General features: G+C 43.5%; 1 protein-coding gene across 1 annotated transcript in view; it reads right to left on the reverse strand.

Annotated features, from left to right (window-relative positions):
• MTFR1 (mitochondrial fission regulator 1) overlaps positions 1-3,408 on the reverse strand; it is a 60,100-nt gene extending 56,692 nt beyond the window's left edge. The window contains exon 1 of the mRNA XM_005892950.3: positions 3,316-3,408. The gene's annotated coding sequence lies outside the window, so the exon portion shown is untranslated. The remainder of the gene's footprint in view (positions 1-3,315) is intronic.
• Between the last annotated feature and the right edge of the window lie 9,676 nt (positions 3,409-13,084).

A 13,084-nucleotide genomic window follows, 5' to 3' on the forward strand; every position in this document is an offset into this window, starting at 1 on the left:
TGCCACATTTTGTTGCTTAAACTAAGTGGTGAAATTTGTATCAACAGTATACAATAAACATATAAAAGAAAAGATGAACAGTTGAGTTGTCAACAATTCAAAAAGTAGCCATACACTAATAATACTCATCACCAAGATTACCCAAGAAAACAAAGGAGTAGAAACTGAAGTTTACCTGGACTTTGGAACCTACTGCACCACACTGTCTCTTACTATTTTACAGACTATTTTTTTCCTCCATTTCTTTCCTTATGTCCATAAATTCACCAGTTAAACCAATATCTATTTCCTTTATATGCGTGTGCTTAGTCACTCAGCATATTACGGCAGCCCTGGAAAATTAATACACTGTGAGTCTTGCTTCATTGCCAGACTCACTTAGAGCATGAACTCCCCCTCCCTGCACAGCACTAGACAGAATGTGTATCAGCCTTCCCTGTGCCATTTTGTATTGCCTTGAGTTCCTTCTTCCTCAAATTGAACAGGGCTCATGGATATTTCTTGTTATTGAGTTGCTTTAAGTCGTGTCCAACTCTTTGCAGCCCCAGGATCTGTAGCCCACCAATCTCCTTTGTCCTTCAGTTTTCCAGGCAAGAATACTGAAGCGGGTTACCACTTCCTACTCCAGGGGATCCTCCCAACCCAGACATTGAACCCACATCTTTTTCATTGTCAGGTGGATTCTTTGCCGCTAAAGAGACCTGGAAAGCCCATTTCTTTTATATTCACCAGGTCAAATCACTAATTGTTTCCACGTCTCAGGTGAAGCCATTTTTGACAGAGCCAGCTCATTATATTCCTAGGAGACTGTGATCATGTCACTTCTTTGCTCAAAATTCAAGTTTCTTAAATTTGGCACTCAAGTTCCTTCATGTGTGAATTTAACCTTACTTTTAGACTTTTGAATTACTCCCCTATAGTAGGAATCCTAAACTCCAACTCAGCAGGTCTTCTCTACTGTCCTCTGAATAAGCCCAGCTGTCTCTCTCTGTCTCTAGTCCTTACTCTACAACTATCGGGTTGGCCAAAAAGTTCATTTGGGTTTTTCCAAAGGCTGTTACAGAAAAACCCAGAACAAAGTTTTCAGCCAACTCAATACTTGGATGAGGATAAGAAACAGTGTAAAACTGAGAAGATGAGGGATACATATTAAACTATCCAGTATATATAGCAAGTATATGCTAACTGCCAAAAGAGATAGAGACTATTCCTTGATATATTTTTTTCCCTTTTCATTTCCCCTTTAACTGGCCATATCTATAGAAAAAATTTTTAATTTTATTTATTGAACTACACTTGCATACTTTGCTCATAACTTTAAAACCAACTGTTCAGTTCAGTCGCTCAGTCATGTCCGACTCTTTGCGACCCCATGAACTGCAGCACGCCAGGCCTCCCTGTACATCACCAACTCCCGGAGTTCACTCAAACTCATGTCCATCGGGTCGGTGATGCCATCCAGCCATCTCATCCTCTGTCGTCCCTTTCTCCTCCTGCCCCCAATCCCTCCCAGCATCAGAGTCTTTTCCAATGAGTCAACTCTTCGCATGAGGTGGCCAAAGTATTGGAGTTTCAGCTTCAGCATCAGTCCTTCCAATGAACACCCAGGACTGATCTCCTTTAGAATGGACTGGTTGGATCTCCTTGCAGTCCAAGGGACTCTCAAAACCAATTGTGTTAACCTTTTATTGTTTCAAAGGGACAAAAAATACCTATCTTACTATTGTATTCAAAATATCCAGGTGTGGTTTTTTTCCCATTATGGATTTGTAGCCCAACAGAAATTTCCACAGCAGTTAGGTTTACTCCACAATTTCTTGGGACATTCAATTATGGTTAAAAGAGCAAGAATTTTGCAGTGACCTGGATCAGCAAGCTAAATTACAGCCCCCTGCTTCATACATAGAGCTTCCCAGATGGCTCAGCAATAAAGAATCCTCCTGGGTTCCATCCCTGGAGAAGGAAATGGCAACCCACTCCAGTATCCTTACCTGTGAAAACTTACAGAGGAGTCTGGCGGGCTACATACAGTCCATAGGGTCGCAAAAGAGTTGGACACAACTTAGGGACTAAACATCAACGACAAGCTTCTTACATCAGCCTGACCTCAGGCAAACTGCTTAACCTCTCTAAACCTCTTTTCCTGCTCACCTGTAAAATGGGATAATACCCATCAATACTTCATACAGCTGTTGTAAAAGTTAATGAACTAACAGCTGAAAACACTTTCACAATGCTTCATACACATCAAGGACTCGGTAAATATAAAATTATCAATACTAAAACAAAATTTATTGAATAAAAATCAAATATTACTACCACTCAAATGCAGTAAAGCTACAGACAAAACTGGATTATTTGGCCCCTTTGTTTTCAGTGATTTCGAAAGCCTGAGCACCAGGTAATGAGACAGCACCGTTGGAAAATTGCCCACATTCTCCTAACGCAAAATGCATTAGCGCCGTCTACGCCTTAAAGCGTGCCTTATTTTACTCAATCTCTCTGGGAAGCACATGATTGGAAAAGGATGACTATTGATCCTAAGAAATAAGGAAGAGAGATACAGTGATATGTCTCAGATACACGTCAAAATAATCTGTGGAGAGGGACAAGCCTAGCCATTTATTGATACTTGTTGAAACTGGGTGATGGGTACACCGAGTTCTTTACGCTAGTCTCTCGACCAGGTTTCCATAATATAACGTGCTTTTAAATGTTAAAGGTCGATTCTTTCCCTTCCACCCCTACCTTTGGGACTAATGTAAGTCCTGGTCAAGAACACACAGTGGGAAAGTCCAAGGAGGCGAAAAGTGAAAACAGTAAAAAGCCGGTCAGCTGAGTTGGTTAAGCCACCGAGCCGCTCGGGAGGTGTGCTGCCCTCTCCGGACGCCCGAGGCCTGGTGGGGAGGTGCGCCCGCCGATCCCGGGGGACGCGCAACACCCACGGGAACCGCCGCCAAGGGCCTTCCGGACACCGGACCGAAGACGGATGAAGGCAGGGGGCAGCCGTGGGGGTGACTGGGCGGGTGGGGGAGCCCCAGCCCTCGGGGCTAGTCGGCCGAAGTCCCTCCGCTCCGCCGAAGCGCCAGCCCCACCCAAGCCCTCAGCCACCCGGCGGCCCCAGAACCTCTCCCATCAGCCGCGGCGCAGGCACCCAACCGGCCGGCGGAACCCGCCCTCATCCCGGCAACTCCGAACCGCGCTCCTTCAGCTCCCACGCTGACTGTCACCAGGGCTCCCCACCACCATCGGGCCCGGGGGCACCTCCTCGACCCCCAAGCCAACCGCTCTCCAGAGCCGCCAGCCCCACTTTACCTCGGCCGCGCGGAAGCCAGGAGCCTGCTCCGGCAACTCAGGCTTGAAGCTAGGCTGTCCCGGGGCGTTGCTGACAATCACCCAGTCTCCGCCCCGAGCACCGGCCAGCCTGACCAATCAGCGCCTAACCCGAAGGCGGGCACTGAGAGCCCGGAGCGGAAGGCGAGGTGACGGCGGGACGCGCCTGGGACGGCCTTTCTCAGTGTGCGCACGCGCGGGGCTCGACCAGCGAGTGCGCTTTCTCGTGAACCTGGCTTTTTGTCTTCACTTCTTGCGCTGCGAAGTGCTTTGTAAACTTCAAGCTCTAGGTGTGTAGGAAGACCCACATTCTGATTGTGGCCACAAATGTGGATGACCTTGAAAGAAGCTGTGAATCTTAAGCCCATATTAAGCTAACAGATGTTGAGCTCTTTCTTATCGCGCTGTGGGGACGTGTCCTCACCCAGCCTATGTTGTGCCTTCGTATCTTGGGTGTGTTTGTCTTTAGGGGAAGTGAGGGTGTGGGGTTATACAAAGTGCCTGATGGATGAGGATTTTACTGTCTTCAGTTCCAGCATCTTAGTCTGATTCATTGGGACAGGTGTGTTTTCAATAGTTGAATATCCTAGGACACTGGATTTCAAATCATTGTTATGAAAATAGCATTATGTTCATAGCTAACAATATATTAAGCTTGGTAACCTGTGTAGGACTGATAAAAGATTCATTTGTAGAATGAGAAAGCTGTCTATTTCTGTGTGAGCTTTCAAGAGGCTGTTGGTAATTAGCTGTTTCTCTTACCCTCCCATTGTAATTGACCCCAGAGGTCAGTCATCAGAGCTTTGATGTTCTTATCACGGGTGCCGGAGTCTCTCCCTGGCGAGGGCTTCCCTCCTTCAACAAGAGCATCAATTCACTTACTCAACAAGGGATTGTTGGGGGCCCACTGTGACAGTACAAAGATTTTTAAAAGCTTTGAACCACACCCTCAGTGAACCTACAGGCTAACTACACACTTAACTTATGTAACCAGATGTTATAATGGAGGCATGGAGGGGGCCTGGAAGACCTACCTAAACCTGCCCTGGGTTCTCCGGGAGACCAACAGAGAGGACTGAATGCTTGAAAGAGCAGGAGCACCTGAGCTAAAGGGGCAGGGGGCAAGCTTTGCACCATTTCAGACAGCGTTCACCTGTTTCCTCTAAGATCTTTCCAGGGTGAATTTAGTGCTAAGCTAATAAATTTTGAGGGTTTCCTTGGTGGCCTAGTTGTAAAGCGTCCACCTGCCAATGCAGGAAATGCGGGTTTGATTCCTGAGTGGGGAAGTTCCCCTGGAGATCGGAATGGGAACCCACTCCAGTATTCTTACCTGGAAAATCCTAAGGACAGAGGAGCCTGACGGGCTACATACAGTCCACAGGGTTGCAAAAGAGTTGGACATGACTTAGCGACTAAACAACGACGACAAATGAAGCTTCTGCCGAAACCCCGTGACTTGGCTCTTTCCAAGGCCCAAGGAGGGCATCTAGCACTGAGTTCACATGATCATATGTACTTTCAACTCTTTCAAAGGAAGATGTCTTAAAGACCTCCTCAGCGGGGATTGGTTAAGACTTTTTTCCATTCCAATTTCCTTTCATTCACACTTGGCTTCATCCTGGATGCAGTGCAGTGGCTCTGGGCATTTAGGGAATCTGGGTGAGGGGAAAAGATGAATTTGAGTCACTTTGCTGGAATGGCTTCCAGGAAAGCTCCTAACCATTCTTTATTCCGTCTCATAAATGGATGTGTCCAGTGGGACCTGCCATTAGAAGTATGTAGCTGATGGAAGACAAAGAGGGTTTGAAGTGTGCTCAGCCAGAAGCTAATTCTAGGGGGAAATGCTGCAGTCATCACATTTTCAAAATTATAAGCAGAGTGCTTTATTTTTTGTTTTTAATCAACTTTATTTTGGAATAACTTTAGATTTACAGAAAGGTTACAAAGATAGTACAAAAAGTTTCTGTGTGCTCCTCACCCAGTTTTTCCTAAGGCTAACATCTTACATTATCATAAAATATTTATAAAACTGAGGAGCCAACACTGGTACAAATTCCAGACTTATTTCAGATTTTACTAACTCTTTTTCTGTCCCAGAATTCAATCCAAAGTGCCACATTACATTTAGTCGTCATGTCTTTTTAGGCTCCCCGGTCTGTTTCTCAATCTTTCCTTGTTTTTCATAACCTTGCTATGACCACGACAGTTTTGAGGAATCTGGTCAGATATTTTTTAAAATGTTCCTCAATTTGAATTTGTTGATTGTTTCTTTCTTTTTTTTTTAACCTCGTGATTAGACTGGGATTATAAGCTTTGGGAAAAATATCATATGGATTAGATGCTCTTCACATCATATCATATGAGGGGTCCATGATGACTTAATTATGCTGATGTTAAATTAACCCTGACCACCTAGACCGAAGTAGTATTTGCTAGTGTCAACACTGTAAAGTAGCATTCCACCCCCCCCACCCCCACCCCCCGCCACCTTCCCGTATTGTCTGGAAGTAAGTCACAAAATCCAACCCACACTGAAGGAGAGTAGGAGATTAAGCTCCACCTCCTGGAGTAGAATATTATCGGGAATTATGTTATTGGAAATTTTTCTGTAAAGAAGATTCATCTCTTCCTCCTTCCCCCACTTATTTACATCCAATCATTTATTATAAATATGCATGTATATATTTATTTTATACTTCAGTTTATATTTTATATTATGATTTTAATTTTTGTTGGGGGCCAGAGTGAGGTACTCCGCCCGTGGCAAAGGTCATGAGGAAGGAGGCTTGACGTACGCAAAGGCGGGATCGAGCCTCAGGAGTCCCCCTGGAAATCCTCGAGCATCTACCCCCAAAACCAGAGTCTGCCTACTTTCTGCTTTGTGCTCTCACCTACACCTCTGACTTTACGGGGCGGGGGGGCCTGTCCCCCACTACCTCTCTCTGAAAAAAGAGTTAACTTATAGCTCCAGTTAATAAAGTTCCTGGGTGTGATAGTGTTTCAACCTACAAACTCCTTTGGAAGTCCTCTAGCCTGCCTGAATAGGTTCTTCCGGCCACATGTGATTGCTCAGAGCCTCCCAACTGTGAGAGGCATGAGATGTTCTAAACTGTCTAAATACAGATTCCTTTGAGCAGTTAAAAGATTGATTAGAAATTGTATTGGTGAAGGGTTTTTCACTTGTTGGGCCAATGTTTGCTGCTAAGTCTCCATATCCCTTACCTGCTGTGTCCCTGGCAGTGTATTGATTAATATAATTGGTGTAAGTAGTAGCTTTAATGTTTGTAACCTTGGACCCTTGAGTTAATTCTTTTCTTGATTGAGCCCACCACACCTTTGCCCTATAGGAATGCAACTTTATCTAATGCTTTTGGAGGGTGGCTCCTGACTTTGGAATAATCACCTTTAGAGAAAAATAAGTTTCTTAAAATGTTAACAGGCCTCCTGGCCAGAAGATGATGTAAATCACCTGAACTTTTGCATATGATAAGTTTGAAAGTCTGGCTTCGATTAGGATCAGGAACTGCTGTCCTTGCATGACTCTACCCCTTCCCCCATTATCCTCTATGCACAACTTAAGGTATAAAAACTACTTTGGAAAATAAAGTGCGGGCCTTGTTCACCGAAACTTGGTCTCCCCATGTCGCTCGCTCTCTCACTCTGGCTGAGTCTCCATCTGGAGCGCGGAACCCGCCATGCTTACTAATTATGCCTGGGCTTCTAAGATCCGACCGGGGAGGCCTCAGTGTCTCCTCTCCTTCGGGAGAACGGAAGGACGCCTGCAGCCTACGTAAGTGGTGCAAGCTTCTTGTCTTGAAGTTTTATTGGTCTCCCGAGTAAACCAGGCTACTCAGCCTCTTTTCTCCACTGAATTTTCCTACTGAGCTATCCTCATTCTATTACTCTTTACATCTCTAATTAATATCTAATTGAAGCTATTGTATCCTGATCCTCGCTGACGCCGTCCCTGCTTCGAATACCCTGGATCAGCCAGGGCTGGACCTCGGCAAATTTTGTTGTTCAAATTTTTCCATCTTGACCATTGGAACCTTTGGGGTTGGCTCATGTGTCCTTTTTGTTTTTTGATCATCATCTTTTTTTTTTTTTCATCATCTTTTTTCTTGAACTACAAGAAGCTCCAGGCTGATCTTGTATTTTTCCCACCCCAGCATTAGAGTTGCCATTTCTCCCTTTCTTCAAGGAGTCCTGGAATGGTATTTAGGAACCAAAATCTAGATACTGGATGTACTTGTTGCCCCGAGGTATCACTGATACTGGCTTCTCTTAGTGGACATATATTACTGCCTTATTTTTTAATTCTTTGTTTACCTCTCTGTGATAGGCAACCTCTAAGTTGGCCCCCATAGATTCCTGTCTGGTATTCATGCTGTTGTGTCATTTCCTCTCCTTGAGTGTGGGGTTGGACCTAGTGACTTCCTTCTAATGAATAGACTACAGCAAGAGTGATATGATATCCCTTCCAAGATTAGGTTACAAAAGGACTGTGACTTGCTTGCTCTCTCTTGATCTCTCCTTTGGTCACTCTGAGAAACCAGCTGCCATAATGTGAGCTGCTCTATGAAGAGGTCCACGTGGCAAGAAACTGAGGAAGGCCTCTGACCACCTGTACATCAGCCTGTAGGAAACTGAATCCTCTAACAGCCACATGAGAGATCTTGGAAAAAGATCCTCTCCACCTTGAGCCTTGATATGACTGCAGCCCCACTGACACCTTGATTGCAGCTTCATGAGAAACCCTGAGCCAGAAACATCCAGCTCAGCCACACATGGGTTCTTCATGCATAGAAACTACAAGATAAATGATTATTGTGTTAAGTTGCTATGTTTTGAGTAATTTGTTAGAAAGCAATAGATAACTAATATAATTTCTGACTCTTCATAAGATCAGTTCAGTTCAGTTCAGTCGCTCAGTCGTGTCTGACTCTTTGCGACCCCATGAATCGCAGCACGCCAGGCCTCCCTGTCCATCACCATATCCCGGAGTTCACTTAAACTCACATCCATCAAGTCGGTGTTGCCATCCAGCCATCTCATCCTCTGTCGGCCCCTTCACCTCTTGTACCCAATCCCTCCCAGCATCAGAGTCTTTTCCAATGAGTCAACTCTTCCCATGAGGTGGCCAAAGTACTGGAGTTTCAGCTTCAGCATCATTCCCTCCAAAGAAATCCCAGGGCTGATCTCCTTCAGAATGGATTGGTTGGATCTCCTTGCAGTCCAAGGGACTCTCAGGAGTCATCTCCAACACCACAGTTCAAAAGCATCAATTCTTCGGCGCTCAGCCTTCTTCACAGTCCAACTCTCACATCCATACATGACCACAGGAAAAACCATAGCCTTGACTAGATGGACCTTTGTTGGCAAAGTAGTGTCTCTGCTTTTCAATATGCTATCTAGGTTGGTCATAACTTTCCTTCCAAGGAGTAAGTGTCTTTTAATTTCATGGCTGCAGTCACCATCTGCAGTGATTTTGGAGCCCAGAAAAATAAAGTCTGACACTGTTTCCACTGTTTCCCCATCTATTTCCCATGAAGTGATGGGACCGGATGCCATGATCTTCGTTTTCTGAATGTTGAGCTTTAAGCCAACTTTTTCACTCTCCACTTTCACTTTCATCAAGAGGCTTTTTAGTTCCTCTTCACTTTCTGCCATAAGGGTGGTATCATCTGCATATCTGAGGTTATTGATATTTCTCCCGCCAATCTTGATTCCAGCTTGTGTTTCTTCCAGTCCATAAGATCAGTGGTTCTTAAATTTCACTGTGGAATTTTTTTTTTTTTTTTTTTTGGCGCATGGGATTTTAGTTCTCAGACCAGAGATCAAACCCATGCCACCCGCTGTGGAAGTTTGGACAGTTAGTAATACCGGACTGCCAGGGAATTCCCAGGAATTTGTTTAAAAATGCATATACCCAAGCTCCTTTCCAGATTCTTATGTGATTGCTCTGTATAACTAAGTTTAAAACTGTAGAAGGTTACAGGGCAATCCATTTGGGGATTTTAGAAGAAAATAGACTTCTCTTTTTAGTCTATCTAATCCTGGAATTCTTGACTCAAACAAATGGCTTTGCTTTCTTGGCAGAATCCAGAATAACTGAAATTTCATCTGCTAGTTGAAATATTTATTGAATAGAGGAGAAAAAAAAAAAGAGTTCATTCTTACCCAATGTGCAGCCTTGAAAAAATACCTTGACCTTTACATGCCTCCAGATTCTTAACAGGAAATTAAAGGATTATAATGCCATTATTAAGGCAAGGAGATTTATCCTTATTAAGTGTATGTTAGGGAATAAAAAGATGACCAAGGCCAGTTGTGGGCCAGTTTCCATGTAGAGATTTAACAACAAGTTAGGTTCCTATGCATTCATATTGGTTGATGGTAAGGCAGAATTCTGTTGTATTGATAGAAAGACTATGGGCTTCTAAGTCAGACAGACCTATATTCAAATATGCTCCTGCCACTACCAGCTATGCAGCGTTGGACAAGCCAGCCAGCCTCAGTGGGTCTCAATTTCTTGACAGTGGGGAAAAGAGTCACCTTCAAAGGGTAGTCCTGAGGACTAATTGTGTAACGTTTGTAAAATACTAAGGGCAGGGCTTCTCTGGTGGTCTAGGGATGAAGAATCCACCTTGCAATGCCAGAAACACCAGTTGGATCACTGATCTGGGAAGATCTCACTTGCCGTGGAGCAACTAAACCCATGTGTCACAACTACAGAGCCTGCATGCCTGGAGCCCTCACTCTGCGACTAAATAAGCCACCGACATGAGAAGCCCACGTGCTGCAGCTAAAGAGTAGCCCTCACTTACTGCAATTAGAGCAAGCCTTCATGCAGCAATGAAGACCCTGTGCAGCCAAAAATACATACATAAATAAACAAGACCCTTTCTCTAGTTTTCCTTTTTTGACAGCTCTGATTGCCTGTCTATAAAAAATATATCACACTGAAATGGGCCTCAAGAGTTCCTGACTTTAGAATCGAAGAAAACCTAGCTGGTAAAAGACTACTGGGTAAGGCAGTGAAGTACCCATGATAGGAACACTTATAAAGGGCAGCTGGATGTGCTTAGGAGAAGTGCAGCTACAGGACAGCTGCCTAAGGATAATTGATGGGATAGCATTATCTCACAAGAGGGAAGAGTTAAAAGTTGCAGATTAATGCCAGATAGTTCAGTACTCTTAGCTTCAAGGCTCTGGTTACCATAAAAGGCAGATATTGTTAAGGGAGAATAATGTTTAAAACAGCTTCCATCATGTAAATCTCAGTACAAACGAATGTATTTTACCATGGTGCCCAAGGAAGAATTACTGAGCTATTCTGATTTAATCATATATTTTTGGATATATTTGGTTGTTCTGAGCCTTGAAACTATTTTATTTTTCTCAGATCAGTGTACAAACCCATCTGATGTATGGTATGTCCTAAAAGATGTGTATCCAAATAGATCAAAAAGTCACTGCCTTCCAGAGACTGTGATTGTGATATTCCTTTCTCTAAACCAGATTTGGGATAGACACTGACCCACAGAGCTCTTTTTTTATGTATTTAAATCATGCTTTGTTTTAAAAATTGTAATTATGGAAAATGTTGAACGTGCACAAAAGTAAAAAGCATAGTACAATGAATCCTCAAATATTTACCACACAGCTTCCCACTCCTATTGGTTTCATTTATACTCTTTCCTGGCCTCTTTGATTCTTTTTTCTTTTTTGGAGGTGATGCCAGAGAATGAATCACAAGGCCTGATACAAGCAAACTCTTTGATTCTTTTGAAGCTAATCTCAGCCATGTCATTTTAACCATAAATATTTCTGTGAATATCACTAAATGATAAGGAGTCTTTATTTTATTTTTATTTATTTTTGTTATTTATTTATATTTTTGGTCACACCATGTGGCTTATGGAATCTTAGTACCCCGAAAAGGGATAGAGCCAGGCCCCTGGCATTGAAAGCACTGAGCAAGTGTCTTTTTAAAAACATATCTATACTATTATCGAGGCTTCCCAAGTGGCTCAATGGTAAAGAATCTGCCTGCAATGGAGAAGACATCGGTTCAATGACTGGATCAGGAAGAAGCCCTGGAGAAGGAAATGGCAATCCACTCTAGTATTCTTGCCTGGAAAATCCTGTGGGCAGAGGAGTCTGGAGAGCTACAGTCCATGCAGTCAAAAAGAGTTGGACATGACTAGGCGACTAACACACACATCTATCTCCTTTTATTTTCTGTAAACTGCTGATTAGATACAAAGGCTTGATTTGATTCAGGTTCATTTTTTTGGCCAGAATACTTCATTTGTGGCCATGTACACTTGCATCAGAAGCTACATAATGTTCATGTGCTTCTTTTTTGAAACATTAACAGCTATTGATTACCACTGCCTGGATCCATGATGTCATTATAGTTTGCAAAAGGGTGATGACTGCTTCCCACATGGCTCAGTGGTAAAGAATCCACCTGTAATATAGGAGCCTAGGAGCCATGGGTTTGATTCCCGGGTTATGAAGATCACCTGGAGAAGAAAATGTCAACTCACTGCAGTATTCTTGCCGGGGAAATCCGGTGGACAGAAAAGCCTGACAGGTGAGAGTCTGCTGCTACTGCTACTGCTAAGTCACTTCAGTTGTGTCCGACTCTGTGGGACCCCATAGACGGCAGCCCACCAGGCTCCCCTGTCCCTGGGATTCTCCAGGCAAGAACACTGGAGTGGCTTGCCATTTCCTTCTGCAATGCATGAAAGTGAAAAGTGAAAGTGAAGTCGCTCAGTTGTGTCCGACTCTTAGGGACCCCCTGGACTGCAGCCTACCAGGCTCCTCCATCCATGGGATTTTCCAGGCAAGAGTACTGGAGTGGGGTGCCATTGCCTTCTCCGAGGTGAGAGTCTACGGGGTTGTAAAAGAGTTGGACACAACTTAGCAACTAAACAACAATGATGATGTGTTATTATCCCATTTCATTTATTAACTAATTGGTTACCTTAAGGCATGTTTGTAAAGAAAGGCAGATTGATGCTTGTTTCTTAATATCTACCAGTTTTCAGACTAATTATCGCGCTTCAGCTATTTTGTTACCCTGAAGTGTAGCACGTTTCAGAAAGGCAGGTTTAATGCTTGGCTTGATTTAATGCTTGTTTTAATTATCTATATAATGTAGTTTTCAGAAAAATGATTTGGTTTTTTCAAATTCTCCAAAAGTGACTGATGATGTTTCTTTTTGTTTTTTCTCCCCAGTATTCAAGTACTCCTGGGACTTCTCAGGTGGTTCAGTGGCTTACTCTGTGCTTCCAGTGCTGGGGACGTGGATTTGATCCTTGATCCAATGGGGAATCTGCATGCCACAGGCCATAGCCAAAACAAAACAAAAACAACAAACCAACCTCCCCCTCAAAACAAGCACTCCTGAATTTTTTGACCATAAATTAGCTTTTATTAGATCTTTTCTATATAGTATATTTTTAAAGAGAGACATGGGACTAAATGTACGTTTATGGAATGTCTTCTAGATACTGGTCTAGATGCACTGATGCATTCACTTATACTATTTTATCTGATTACAATAGCAATTTTGGAAAGCAGGTGCCATGACCTCTGTTTTTTAGAAGAGACTGAGGCTCTCAGCAGCAAGGTGAGGAGTACAAAATCATACAGCCAGCACGTGGTCAAACTCAGATTTGTCTGAACCACTTGGCATCCTGTAGCTTTTTTGAATGAGGTTGTACAGACACTGAGCCAC

Source organism: Bos mutus, chromosome 14 (assembly GCF_027580195.1).
Source record: "Bos mutus isolate GX-2022 chromosome 14, NWIPB_WYAK_1.1, whole genome shotgun sequence".
NCBI classification, from domain to species: Eukaryota; Metazoa; Chordata; class Mammalia; order Artiodactyla; family Bovidae; genus Bos; species Bos mutus.